Source organism: Macadamia integrifolia, chromosome 7, assembly GCF_013358625.1.
Source record: "Macadamia integrifolia cultivar HAES 741 chromosome 7, SCU_Mint_v3, whole genome shotgun sequence".
Classification (NCBI taxonomy): Eukaryota; Viridiplantae; Streptophyta; class Magnoliopsida; order Proteales; family Proteaceae; genus Macadamia; species Macadamia integrifolia.
The window spans coordinates 12,844,694-12,859,431 of NC_056563.1; the positions used below are offsets into that span (position 1 = coordinate 12,844,694).

Here is a 14,738-nt window from a genome sequence, read left to right on the forward strand (position 1 = left end):
TGAATCAAAATTAATATCAAAGTTGGTAATTATATCATCAGAAAAATCCAGAAAATCCACAATCATATTAATCTCTTATTCCATATGTGGTTGCTTGCCTATCCTAAACATGTTAAACTCAACAGTTTGGTTACAAAAAGATAATATTAGGAAACCATTCCGGCAGTTGATTAATGCATTACTGGTAGCCAAGAATGATCTTTCTAGAATTATTAGGATCTCATCCTTGGTTGAGAAGGGCTTGGTATCTAACACAATGAAATCAACAGGGAAAATAAATTCCTCCACCTTTAGTAAAACATCCTCAACCATCCCTTTAGGAATTTTAACAGACCTATCTGCCAATTGAAGAGTAGTTCCAGTGGCTTTCAATTCTCCCAATCTAAGTTGCTTATACACATGGTAAGGTAAAAGATTCACACTTGCGCCAAGGTCAAGTAAGGCATGCTCAATGTAGGTGTTGCCTATGACACAAGATATGGTAGGGCTCCCTGGATACTTATACTTGGCTGCTATAGGCTGAGTAATTATGGAACTAATGTTACCTGCCAAGAACGCCTTTTTGGGCACACTAGTGATACGTTTGTGAGTACACAAATCTTTCAGTACCTTTGCATAAGCAGAGATCTGGGATATGACATCCAAAAGGGGGATGCTCACTTCTACCTTTTTGAAAACTTCTAAAATTTTATCCATGGACGCAGTCTTCCTTTTGTTCACCAAGCGATTAGGAAATGGGACAGGATGAACATAAGGACTGTTAGGGATTTGCCCCTGTTCAGAAGAATCATTTTTGGTTTCCTCAATCAAATCATCTTTAGTTTTAGAAAAATATTTAGGTTCATCAGACAAACCTAAAACAAGAGGCACACTTGTATCCTCAACTGAAGGAGAGTTAACATGAGTAATAGATGAGGAAGATTTAGGAACGCTCTGTTGGTACTCTCTATCACTCCTAAGGGCATAAACAACATTACATTGGTTAGAGGGCTCTTGTTGGGTCTGACCTTGTACTATATTCAGTGGTGCATTAGTTGATGTTTATGAACTAACAGGCTGATGATGCCTAAGGTTAAGCTCTGGTTGACTGGGTAGAGTTCCTTTCTCCCTCTCACGCATAATTGAGACAACTTGAGTGAGTTCTCTCGTAAGATTTTGATGGTTTGTCATGAGGAGGGCCATATTTTTTTTTCAAGTCACTTATTCTACTTGCCTCTCTAGTATTGGTAAACCCAGGGGGTTGCTGATAAGATGATAGGAGAGGGTCCCAAGGAAAACTAGCCTGAGGTCCTACATTTGACCTAGGAAAAGTATTTTGAGAAAAATATTGTTGTGCAAAAGGAGGCCTTTGGAGTCCAGGTTGACCTTGATTATGGAAATTGGAAGGCCCTACTTGGTTGCCCTGATTCCAAGAGAAATTTGGGTGATTTCTCCATCCTGGATTGTAGGTATTACTATATGGATTATTCTGGTATAATGCATTAACACTATCATTGGAAGTGCCCCCAGGGGTGTTGGGGCATTCTTCTAGGAGATGTCCAGGAGACTGGCACCAAGCACAAATCTTAATCAAATTGACTAATGATGGCTCTTTAGGAACAATAGTCTCAATTCTCTTGATTAGGCTATCCAAATGGGCTTCCTTGGCTACTATTTCATCTACAAAATATCCTTTTCCTCCTATGGCTCTTTCATTCTCTTGGGTTGATTCCCACTCACGAGTTTTGTCAGCTAAGTCAAGTAAGAATTCCCATGCCTTTCTTTCATCTGTAAAGGATGTGAATCCCTCAGGGCACATAGACTCTATCATTTGTTTAGTTGGGCAATCAATACTCTCATAAATTATTTGACATAAATGCCATAAGTCTAGGCCATGGTGAGGGCATTCTTAGAGTAGATCCTTGAATCTCTCTATAAGTTTGGAAAATGACTCACTAGGCTTTTGCCTAAACTGAAGGATATCACTTATAAGTTTATTGGTCTTGTGAGTTGGGAAAAACTTCTTAAGGAAGACAACTGTGAACTGTTCCCATGAGGTTATGGAATTTGTGGGTAACCTATACAACCACTTCTTAACCTGGTCTTTCAATGCCAAAGTTATAAGCCTAAGCTTAACGGCATCATCAGAAAGCTGTTGGATCTTAATTAGAACACATGCCTCTTCAAATTCCCTTAGAAATAGGTATGCATCCTCAGAGGTCAACCCATGGAAGTGGGGCAACATGGTGATGTATTGAGATTTGAGTTCAAAATTATTGCTCTGGGCTTGTGGTAGAACTATGCAGGAAGATTGGGTTATTCTAGCAGGGTAGAACCTATCTTTCAGAGATTTAGGTTAAGAGTTTTGCTGTTGGTCTCTCATATTGAAGGGTTTAAAGAGAGCAAACATATAAAATCACTACTTGTTGGATCTCTTTTTTTTAACCGATTCTTAGTATTACGTACCTACCTAACACTCATGCAACAGAAAACTACCCACAACTAGAGTAAGACAAGCACAAAAGAATGGATAGCAAAAATTTTTTTTTTATGATTTTTATTGATTTTTTTTTTTTTTTTTTTTTTACTTTTTGAGAACTTATCGGCAGGGATCCAGGGTTGCTCAGGTCAATTCCTGAGGTACTGCTACAGGGTGAAACCTGTCTTTATCATACTGTGAGGCATGGCGACCTCCACCGATACAACTATTATTGCAAGTTGTTCTTCTTAAGAATTCAATAAAAGAAAAAGAAAAAACAAAACAAAGCAAAAAAAGCACTCCGATTTACCAAAAGAAAGCAAAAAATAACATGAAACTGTCCCCCCGGCAAAGGCGCCAAAAACTTGTTTGAGATCCTAAATGTAACTGCAAGCGTACAGATTAGTGTAGCTACGGGTCGAACACAGGGAGAGCAGTCACTCTATTTATTTTTATTTCTTTTGATAATACGAAAGTGAACCGATTAATGATTGTGATCTAATCTTAATTACCGTCCTAAACATATGTATCTAAAATAACGTCCTAACCATTCATCATCTAAGAAAAAATTAACTAAATAAATAACTGAAAATAAACAACCCACACAATTTAAAAAATAATAATAATAATAAATGAAGGAAAAAAATGCTAAAATAAAAATAAAGTAAAAGAAAGGGGGGAAAGCTAGAGAGAGACTCACAAGTAGGTTTCTCTACTTAGCCCGAAGGATGCATCATAATATGAGCTTCCCTACTTGACCAGAGAATCACTCTTACAAGGTTACTCTACTTGGCTTTAGGAAAAGGGAGACAATTAAAATAAAAGTAATAAATTGATGGTTCTATGGCTAGGAGGGGCAAAGCCAACACATACACTAGCCATGAACCTTGGGGGAAAGGGATAGCAATAATGTAACGACTGAAATTAAAATCCTAAATTAAGAAAGAAATGGTAGTCAGAAGAGGGAATGAGAGGGGGGAGAGAAGACTACTGAGGGGTCTACTTACATGAACTTCAACCCTTGAACTGAAAACTTGATCGATTTGAGATACTACCAGTACTAAAAACTAGATCTAGAATAAACCAAATCTGAAATTTCTAGTACTAAAGAAAACAAATCTGAAAAAAAAAATTGAACTTGAAAGACATGCTTCATAGCTTGTTCTTGTCACTTAGAACTAAGCCAAGAACTAAAACTTGAAAATTACAATTTCAATTACTTAAATAATAAAAATAAAAGATTGAATAAAAAATAAAAGTGTTTGCATTAATTGAATAAAAGAACTTACAAAAGTGTTTAAAGCATAAACCTAGAACTAGAGATAGAGAATGAGAAAACAAAACCCTAGAAGAAGAATGATTTAGAGAGGAAGAGAGGGACAATTTTTTTAGAGTTTTGTAGACTCCCTTTTATAGGGAGTAGGAGAGAGAGAAGGACGTCCAAGGGTGGATCCCCTTGGACGGTTTTGTGGTGAGGTGGAGGAGAGAGAAGAGAGAAAACGTGTGGAGAGATCTCCCACGATTTTCTTGCCTTTTTTTTCCTATTTTTTCTCTTTTTTCTATTTTTCTCTCTTTTTGCATAAGAAACCCCCTTGGCCGATTTTTCTTGCTTAGATTTGGACAATATTCTTTTTTAAATGGCAAATTCCATCTATGCCCTTGTCTTTTCTTTTCTTTTTTTTCTTCTTTCCTATTTTTTTGTCTTTATTTTCTCTCTCTTCTTCAAACTTGTAAAAAAAACCTCAATAAAATAGCAGCTAAGAGGTTCGAACTTGAGACCTCCTAATAAAGAAGAGATTTTACACACCACAACTCACCAACTACGCTAGGTAGTTATTATTACAAAAAACGAATCTTTAATCACTTAAGGATGTGGTCTATTGATCCTTGTTGACATTTGAAATATTCCTTATACCCTTGGGACAACTGCAGACGGGTTGGTTCTGCATCTCGATTCAGTTCTGATCCGTTATTCTTTTTCTTGTCCGAAAAGAATAATCACTTGTACGGTTAACCAAACGAATGTGTACTTTTAATTGAACACGTCCATCTTGCTCAGAATTTCGTTCTCTTTTCCCAACCATGAAAAGAAATAAGCCCTCTTTACGTGTAAAATTGGAGATATAGCGTCCGATAGTCCCTAAGACATTAAAAGTATAAAACCTGCAAAAAGAGAGTAAAACCCAAGGTAGCTCCATTCTAAATATATAAAATGCATGATTTACTACCCTAGATTTCACACATAAATGTGTTCATTAGGCCCCCTACTTAAAAAAAAAAAAAATCATATGTGTGGTTTAATAAACTAAACCCACTATGAAATCCCATATTATAGGATTTAATGAAATAAACCCATTATGTAAGTCTATCTTTTCCTTATTTAAACCCATTTAAGGGCTTTTGATTATATTAAACCATGAATCCATTATGAAATAAACTCATCTCTATTTTTTTACTTAAGCTCATTAAAGGGTTATTGTATAAATAGAAAGAAAAATAAGAAACCAGAAACACTTTTCTCATTATTTCTATTATTGGTTATTTATTTCTATTTTTGAATATGTTTCTCTTTATACCTTATTTCTGATTCTAAAAATAATAGAGATGATTTCTTTGTACTCTCTACTTAAATTTGTACATATTTCATGGATTGTACATCTATTTCTACTTATGTTCTCTATTATCAACTGAATTTCTATGATTTTCAGAATATTTTTTATGATAGAAATAGATAGAAATAGATGTTGTCTATGTATTTATGCATTATTTTAGAACACCTATGATGCTTGGATATCAATTTATGTTAAATTTAAGTTGAAAGTGTATAATTTTCAAATTTAAATGTGTTTGGGGCATCAATGATTATGTGATTAAGTTGAATGAGAGTATCTATATGTGCACATGTTTCTTGATCACAATAATTATATATGTTGGCCTTAAATATAATCGTATCACACATTCAATTTAAATTTCAAATTTTAAGATCTTATGATGATCGTTATGTAACTGTTAAGATAGAATGAGAATATCTGCAGGTATATATTCTTGATTGACTACGTTGATCTATATATGATAGTTTAACAGTTAAATAGGATGAAAATATCCACAGGTATACATCTTATTTGATCATTTTGATGACTTAAATATTTTACCTTAATGATGTCTTTTATCTAATGTAAAGTGAACCATTATCATGTTACCATCTCGATCTCATAGAATAGATTGTAATGATGCAATAGGTTACTTTTCTAAAATTTTAATATTCCATTACTGAAATTCAAAGTATGATGATTGATAAGCATGCATTATTTATTCTTATTCATAGGTTTAACACCTATCCCTATTTCAAATAACGTGTCACTTCTGAATAGATCAAACTTTATTAACTGGCATAAAGAACTTATTTATTATCATGCTGCCATGGATCATGATTATACCTTACGTAATGAAAAACCTACTGCTCTCACTGATGAGAGCATTGATGATGAGGTTACATTACATGATTGGTGGGAGTGTTTCAACCGTCTTTACTTTTTATATATCATGAAGAGGTTTAGTAAGACTATCAAAAGCTCCATATCAACTTCTGAAAATGCAAATGAATACCTAACCAATGTAGATAACTATTTTGTACTACTGATAAATCTTTGGCTGAGATTTTGATGACCAAACTAGTAACAATGAAGTATACTGGTACTAATGGGATAGATGACCATATCTTTGAAATGGTAAGTATCTGTGCACAACTAAAATCCCTCGAATTGATAATGAATGAATGTTGCCTTGTCCAAATCATTCTAACTTCACTTCCTCCTCGTTTTGGAGCATCCAAGATCCACTGTAATACAAATAAAGATAAGTAGACTCTGAATGAACTTCAGAGTATGTGCGTCCAAGAAGAAAGGAGATTGAATGACGAGGGAGGCCAGGTGGTCAATTTTGTATCCAACCAAAATAAAAGGAGAAGAAGAAATTTTAAAAAGAATAATGCATCAAAGAAAACCTCAAATCCAAAGTCTGATAACAAGGAAAAGAAAACTGACAAGTTGAAGTGTTTTTTCTGTAAGAAAATAGGACACATTTAGAAAGACTGTCAGAAACGCAAGACTTGGATCGAAAAGAAGGGTAATGATTCTATCCTAGTATATTTTTTAAACCAATCTTATTGATGTTCCTTGTAATATTTGGTGAATTGATTCAGGAACAACTGTTTATATTTCTAATTCTACGAGGGCTTTCTTACAACCCGGAAACCAAATCAAAGTGAGAGCATGGTCTATATGGGAAACTGACAAGAGTCTGAAGTCCGATCCATTTATATTTATAGACTCATTTTGGACATCGGATTCCAGTTGGACCTTATGGATACTCTTTATGTTCCTTCTATTTCTAAAAATTTAGTTTCATTATCGAGACTTGATTGTGAATGTTTTAAGTTTACTTTTGGTGATAAAGTTATAAACGTTTTTAAATACACCAATCTAGTTTATACTGGATATTTATGTGATAGTCTTTATAAACTTAATTTGGATTCTAATTTTTCTAAATCCATTTTTGCACTGCATGTGAATGTTAGATCAAAGCGTGAATCTAACAATGATGATTTCTCATCCCTATGGCAAAGACGTTTTGGTCATATTTTTAGACCTAGAATAGAAAGGTTAGTGAAGCATCAAATATTGTCAAATCTAGACTTCACCACTTGTATAGATTGCATCAAAAGTAAGCAATCTAAGACAAATAGAGTTACTGTCAAAAGGACAAATTCACTTCTGGAATTGATACACACTGATATTTGTGGCCATTTTGATCCTTGTATAACTGGTGAAAAATATTTCAGCGCCTTCATTGATGATTACTCACGATACTGTTATATCTACTTATTAAAAGAAAAATCTGATGCTTTGAATGCTTTTGAAGTGTTATGTGCTGAAGTTGAAAATAAGTTAGACAAAAATATTAAAACTATGAGATCTGATAGAGGGGGTGAATATTATGATAGGCATACTGATGTAGGGCAAAGTGAAGGACCATTTTCCCGATTCCTTAAGTTGAAGGGTATAACCCTCTAATACACAACTCCTGGGACACTTGAACAAAATGGGGTTGCAGAAAGACGCAATCGTCCCATCACAGAAATTGTACGTAGCATGATGAGCAACTCCTTATTGCCTGAATTCTTGTGGAGTGAAGCATTAAAGACAGCTATGTATATCTTGAACCAGGTTCCTAGTAAGTCAGTTCCTAAAACACCTTACGAGTTATGGAATGGAAGGAAACCTAGTTTAGGGCATTTACATGTATGTGATTGTCCTGCTGAAGCTAGATTGTACAATCCAGATGAAAGAAAACTTAACCCTAAAACCATAAGTTGTTACTTTATTAGTTATTGTCAGTGGTCAAAAGGTTACAGGTTTCATACACCCACACATAGTACCAGAATTGTGGAAACTCGAACTGCTAGATTCTTAGAGGATGATAACATTAGTGGGAGTGAGAAACCACGTAATGTGGTACATCGTAATAATATTATTGTTTAACGAGTGACTGTTCATAATGATCTTATGGAGCAACAAACTATAGAAGATGTACATAATCATCATGATGATGTTGTCCCACAGCTATTGAAAATGATCCTATGAAACAACAAACTATTAAAGATGTATCACTCTATGATGTATTTACCACTGACAATACTATGAATATTTCTCAATTGAAATTCAAGGAAGACCTCAGAGGGTTAAGAGGTTTACTATTCTTGATGACTATATAGTATATCTCCAAGAATCAGAGTTCGATATTGAAATCAAGAATAACCCATTAACCTTTTTACAGGCCATAAACGATAATGATTCTCTTAAATGGGTAGATGCCATGAAAGATGAGATGAAGTCCATGAGTGACAATGATGTCTGGGATCTCGTTCAATTACCAACGGGCTTTAAGGCAATTGATTGTAAATGGGTATTTAAAATCAAACGTGACTTAAAGGGTAATATTGAGAGACATAAAGGTAGACTAGTTGCAAAGGGATTCACTTAGAAAGAAGGCATTGATTACCATGAAACCTTCTCTCTTGTCTTTAGGAAGGATTCTCTGAAAATCATCTTGGCATTAGTAGTTCATTATGATCTAGAGCTTCACCAAATGGATCTGAAAACTGCATTCTTGAAAAGGGATTTAGATGAGGAAGTCTACATGAACCAACCTGAGGGATTTAGTGATCAAGGAAAAAAAATCTAGTGTACAAACTTAAAAAATTCATATATGGACTTAAACAAGCTTCAAGACAGTGGTATATTAAATTTAACCACATCATTGTTTCCTTTGGATTTGTTGAGAACACCTTTGATAGGTGTATATATCTGAAACTTAATGGGAGTAAATTTATATTTCTGGTCTTATATGTGGATGATATTTTACTTGCTAGTAATGATTTTGGTTTGTTGAGTGAAACAATGACATTTCCTTTTAAGAACTTTGAAATGAAAGAAATGGGTTTAGCTTCTTTCGTTATCGACATTAAGATATTTCATGATAGATCTAGTCAGATACTTGTGCTATCACAGAAAACCTATATTAACAAAGTTTTGAAAAGATATGGCATAATGAATTGCAAATCAGATATTTCCCCCATTATCAAAAGAGATAAGTTCAGTCTAAATTAGTGCCCAAAGAATGATCTGAAAAGAGCACAAATGAAGGATATTCCCTATTCTTCTGCAGTAGGGAGTCTTATGTATGCAATGACTTGTACTCGTCTAAACATCAATTTTGCTGTTGGTATGTTAGGCAGATATATGAGTAATCCTGGCATAGATCATTAGGTTGCAGCAAATAATGTGATGAGGTATTTAATGGGGACTAGGGAGTACATGCTTGCTTACAGAGCATCTGATCAGTTAGAAGTGATCAGATATTCAAACTCTGATTATGTAAAATGCCTCGACAGTAAGAAATCTACATCAGGATACATCTTTCCACTTACTAGTGGGGCGATTTCTTGGAAGTTTAAGAAACAGAATTGTGTCTCTACTTTTATTATGAAAGCAAAGTTTGTGGTATGCTTTGAAGCCACATCTACGACAATTTGGTTACGAAACTTTATCTCAAGACTTCAGGTCGTTGACACCATTTCGAAGCCGCTGAGAATGTAATGTGACAATGTTGCTGCCGTATATTACTCCAAGAATGATAAGCATTCGAGTAGAGCGAAGCATATTGAAGTAAAATACAATTTTGTGAAGGAATTAGTTCAGAAACAAGAAGTATCTTTTACACACATCAAAACAAGTCTGATGATTGTTGATCCTATGACCAAGGAATTAGCACCTAAATACTTTACAGATCTTGTAACGGATATGGGTTCATGTAAAGTTTGATGTAATGGTCATATTATGTTAGACATTTTTACTTATTTATTTAAATGATCATGGTATTTGTTGTTTCTGAATATTTCTCACTTTATTATTGTGTGTACACATTTTATTTAATATATGTGAGATATTATATTGGACCATTTAGTTATAGACTTTTCTAGTATATTCCCTACTTTTGCACCTATTTAGATGAGGTTATTAGTGTTGTGACTATGAGAGGGAGTATATCGTTATATGATGTATAATCGTCATGATCCACATTAGTAGTTTTGTTTAAATATGGTATTATGATTGTGATGACATAAAGTTGATGAGTTTACTTTTAAATACTGCAGTATGACATTAGAATCTAAATTATGTTTGAGATTGTTATTATGTGGTCATATGATTCAAGTGGGAGATTGTAAGAATATTCTCTATTATTGTTCCATATACCAATTAGGTAATTGACCGATACTAATCTCATAGAATTGGATTCCAAATAGGAAACCCACTCCTCGTCTAATTAGGGAAAAGAGTCCTACCCTATTTGGATGATAACTAAGAAAGGCCTTCTTGGTTTGATAACTAAGGAGATTATTGTGTCTTTTCCTACACATTCGGACAATAGCCCAATTCGTTTATGGATTGTTGGATGTGAACCAAATGCAATGGCTGAAAAACATAAAGATAATACTCATTCAGACATATTAATGAACCCTACATTAATAATTGCAAAAGACAGGAACAAGGGAGTTCAAAAGTTTCTAAACTAGAGAGAGAGAGAGAGAGAGAGAGAGAGAGAGAGAGAGAGAGCTTAAAAACTGCCTCTACCTCAGCAGACCCGGTCACTTCAATATCTCACACCCTTTCTCTGTTGATGTTAAACCCTAAGCTTGTGGGTGAGTGGTGAAGATACTCCATCCACCTTTGCCATGGATTCCTCTCTTATGCTGATTTAATGGTAAGAAATAAATCAAAATACAAGAAAAAAAAGGGAGAAGTGGGAGAGGACAAGAGCATACTTGACATTGAGTTTCAGCTATTGGGGAGGACAATAATCGAGATGGTTCGAGATTTACAAGGGTTGGGCTCTCACTTCGCAGGAAACAAGGGAGAGAAGACAGAACAAGGGTTTCAACTATTAGGTATGCCTTTGATTTTGGAAAAGCACAGGTGAAAATCAGAATTGGCTCTCACTTCACAGGAAACCAAAATAAGTTAAGAGTTTTCAACTTAGCAGGGCAGCTTTGGTGATAAAATATATTCCATCAATGTAGTGATGGAGTTTTCTTCGTCCCAACTTACACTATTTGAGACAGAAAAAAGTCTGTCCCAAATTTATACTAGTAATTCAATCCTTAAGCATGTTTATCTAAGGTTATTATATACTATACTACACTACATTACATTACGCTACTCTATGATATGCTACATTATGCTATATTATACTACACTACGCTACATTATGATGAACTAAGATAAACTACTAAAAGAAAAGGGAAAAGGAAAGAAGTTATATTTGATCCCGACCTTAGGCAACGGTCTAAAGGTGAGGGCCCCTTTGCTACATACGAACCACAAATCCATTGACCACTACTATGTGGTCTCCCGACTTATAGAAGAGGCCAGCTCTCTCTCTCTCTCTCTCTCTCTGAGGATTCTAAGCTCCTTTCCCCTTTTCCAAGTTGAGAGATAAAGGATCCCCGAGGGATTGGTAGGCCTCTAACTCTCGAATAAGATAATTACTCTTAGGGAGGCAAAACTTCCAACCTCAAGAATCTACTCTCAAGAGTATGGTATAGATCACATCGATGCAGGTTGCAAATCGAGCATGTGAGGGCAATTTATAGCAAGATCTGGAATTTCTGGAACTGGGCCCGCGGGAGGTCTAATGTGGTCCCAGTCTAGTGCGGACCCACACTCTGACGTTAATGCAGGTTCGTGTCCACAAATATGAGCAAGCCAATTGAATTGCCCGAAGTGGAATCTTTATTCCAAGGGCTACATCTTTTGATCCAATCGCCCATTTTTTACATGTGAAATATGTTGGAAAGCTTATTTCTAGCACTATCCAATTATGTGGAATACAAGCATTATTTGGATCAGCACTTAGGCCTGAGGGGTTTCACAAGCACACAAGCTTATCGTTACCAAGAGTGAGGAATCAGTCTTCATTTTGATCCGTTTCAGCACCAATGGGTAGTGTTTGGATTTTTGTAGAAAAAAAATAATATTCTCAAGTTGTTGAGGAGCTCCTCCTCCGGGGTCCATAATATATGTATGGGTAGAGAGAGAGAGAGAGAGGTACTGAGATTGTAGCCATCCTTTAAGGTCATCATCGTGTCGAGGGCTGATAAAATGTAGTGTCCATAACACTCACAGTGAATGAGAATCTGTTCACTCTAAGGTATACAAGCCACTCAACAGAGTGGAGGTAGGGGCGCGACAGGGTCTCCTCCTTTGGATCTACACTGTGAATTCATTGTGCTCCCAAAAAAACTGTCCTACCCTTGTTTATCACTCTCGAGAATAAAAAATAATTCATTAAATCTATGAAACCCTTGAACAAAACTTCAGTGAAGATCTACGAAACGATAAACATCATGCACCTCATCAAGGAGTCCAAAAAAAAAAAGAGAGTTGGTCTTTGAATCTTCAAGACCGGTTGAAGGCACCACCACTGCTTCTTAGAACACTCGATGTTTTCCTAGGGATGTTAACAACCTTAATTACTGACTCCTTGACAAGGCGGGCCTTGTATTTAGCGTGTACGACAATTTAACCTATTTCCGATCCATAGATGTAGGAATAGTATTGTAGATTATCCATGCATCCCACACACTCTCCGGAATAGAATATTTTTTACCAAAAAAATAAAAATAAAAATCAATAGGCCAAATCCAATTGTAGTCATTTATTAATTTCTCTGAACTTGGATTGGTTAAAGCAAATAGAGATGAAGAGAGGGGCTAGGCTACAAGTAATTTCCAATCTCTTCGTCCCAATTATCATTGGTGATGGTTTACCATTAATAGTTTTAAGTTGGTATACCATTGATGATGCTTCACCCACCTTACCCTTTACTTAATGGTTTTAGGTTGGCCTGGCAAACCAGAGCCCACTCGATGCCCCGGTACAAAAATTTCATGGGCTGGGCTGAGCTTTGGTTGGGTTTTCAGGCTCAGGGTCTGCCGGGAAAGATCTTGGCTTTTATTTTTATTATTCATGAGGAGACCGCTGGGTAGTCCAAATGTCGAGATGAGTATGGTGGGCTTCGGAATGGGCTCTGCTCCCATGTCTGAGCTTTAACGTCTATCTTTTGTGCCCATGAGCAATCAATAATACCCAATCCATCTAAATAAATTTCATAAAAAGGAAAAGAACGCTACCCAGTCGCGTGGCCCCAATGTCAATGCCAATGAGAAGACGTACATAAATTTGAATAGGAGAGAGATATTTTGGGTTTCATAAGGATGAAGTGTCATTTCATGGCCCTCTATGTCTGAGAGCAGGGACCACACGACCACAAAGCATTGATTTGCCGTTACTTAAATCGAAGCCACTCCAACAGTCTCCTTGTGAGAGCATTAGGGGGAATCTATTAGACTAAAATAACCTATAACATGAGTCCATTTCATGTCTTAATCTTGACATAGGCCTAAACCACAAGATTGTATTCAAAATCTTCAGCATTCTTTGAAAAATGTGGCAAAGGATGGGCCATGTTTGGAATGCAAGAAATGGCCTTGATTGATGATTGACAGCGGATTAGTGTATTTAGACGTAAGAAGGATTATGTTCTGAACCTTTGTAAGCCACTAGAATAAGAAGGATCACTGACCCTGATAGAAGTTAATTTAACGTCACCTGACATGACAAATCCAGCTAAAGGCGATCAATTAATTATTACATGAGGTTAACTTCATTCATAAAGTATAAATGAACCTAATTTCATCAAGAATTTTTTTTTCTTGCCACATTTCTTGAACCCCGTAACCGGAAAACAGAAAAATGAACAGGTTCAAAAGGTGGGAATAGTGTTAGGGTTTATTTAATTTATTTATTTGTGGAATAAAGAATGTTACCCATTTGTGTGTGTCTATGCCTAGACATAGGCTGCATTTGATAGTCATTTAGTTCCAGAAAAGATGTTTGGTTTCAAAAACATAATTTTTAGTTTCTATGCCAAAATACTGTTTTGAAACAAGTAAAATGGTGTTTGGTGAACCTGTTTCAGGAACGATTACACTAGTTTTCACTTTTTTGTATTTGGAATGAAATAGAAATGACGGAAAAAAGGTTTTGTCGTTCCATCATTTTGCATTTCTAGCGTTTTATTTTTTCCCTTTTCGTTCCAAAAAAACGAAAAAAACAACAAGTTGACACCAAATGCTTTATTCCGTTTTTTTGTTCCTATAAAAAGAAAAAACGCCAGAAACCATTTTCTGGATGACCACTAAAACGCAGCCATAGTAGGTATGGAAAGATTGTGCTACCCCGATCCTAAAGATGCCATTGCATGCCCCACATTGGCTCGCTTGCTGGCGTGTACTTGCGATAGTAGGATAGTGTTCTCTTGTTTTATATTTATTTATTTATTTAGTAAAAAGGGTTAGGGCTCATGTCAATTTCACTAAAATCGTATGATAACGATATGGGTGAACACTTTGGTTCTAAATCTTCAACATGCTATGGATCGACATAGATCGAACAAGTTTATCCCTAATTTTCCTTAAAAAATCAGGTTTTTTTTTTTGTTAATGTTTTTCCGTACTCTTTACTGTTCCACCGAGGCAAGATTGACATAGTATTGAGATCAATGACTAGTGATACCAATACGGATCAACCAATATGGGAAATCCAACACCACAAACTATACTTGTGAGTTGTGACAATCAATATCTTAAACTTGATTCATA

General features: G+C 35.5%; 1 non-coding gene across 1 annotated transcript; it reads left to right on the plus strand.

Annotated features, from left to right (window-relative positions):
- Nucleotides 1–1,868: 1,868 nt before the first annotated feature.
- On the plus strand, nt 1,869–1,975 carry LOC122085331. Its single transcript, XR_006142104.1, has one exon. It is a non-coding gene; the product is annotated as a small nucleolar RNA R71 (small nucleolar RNA).
- Nucleotides 1,976–14,738: the final 12,763 nt, after the last annotated feature.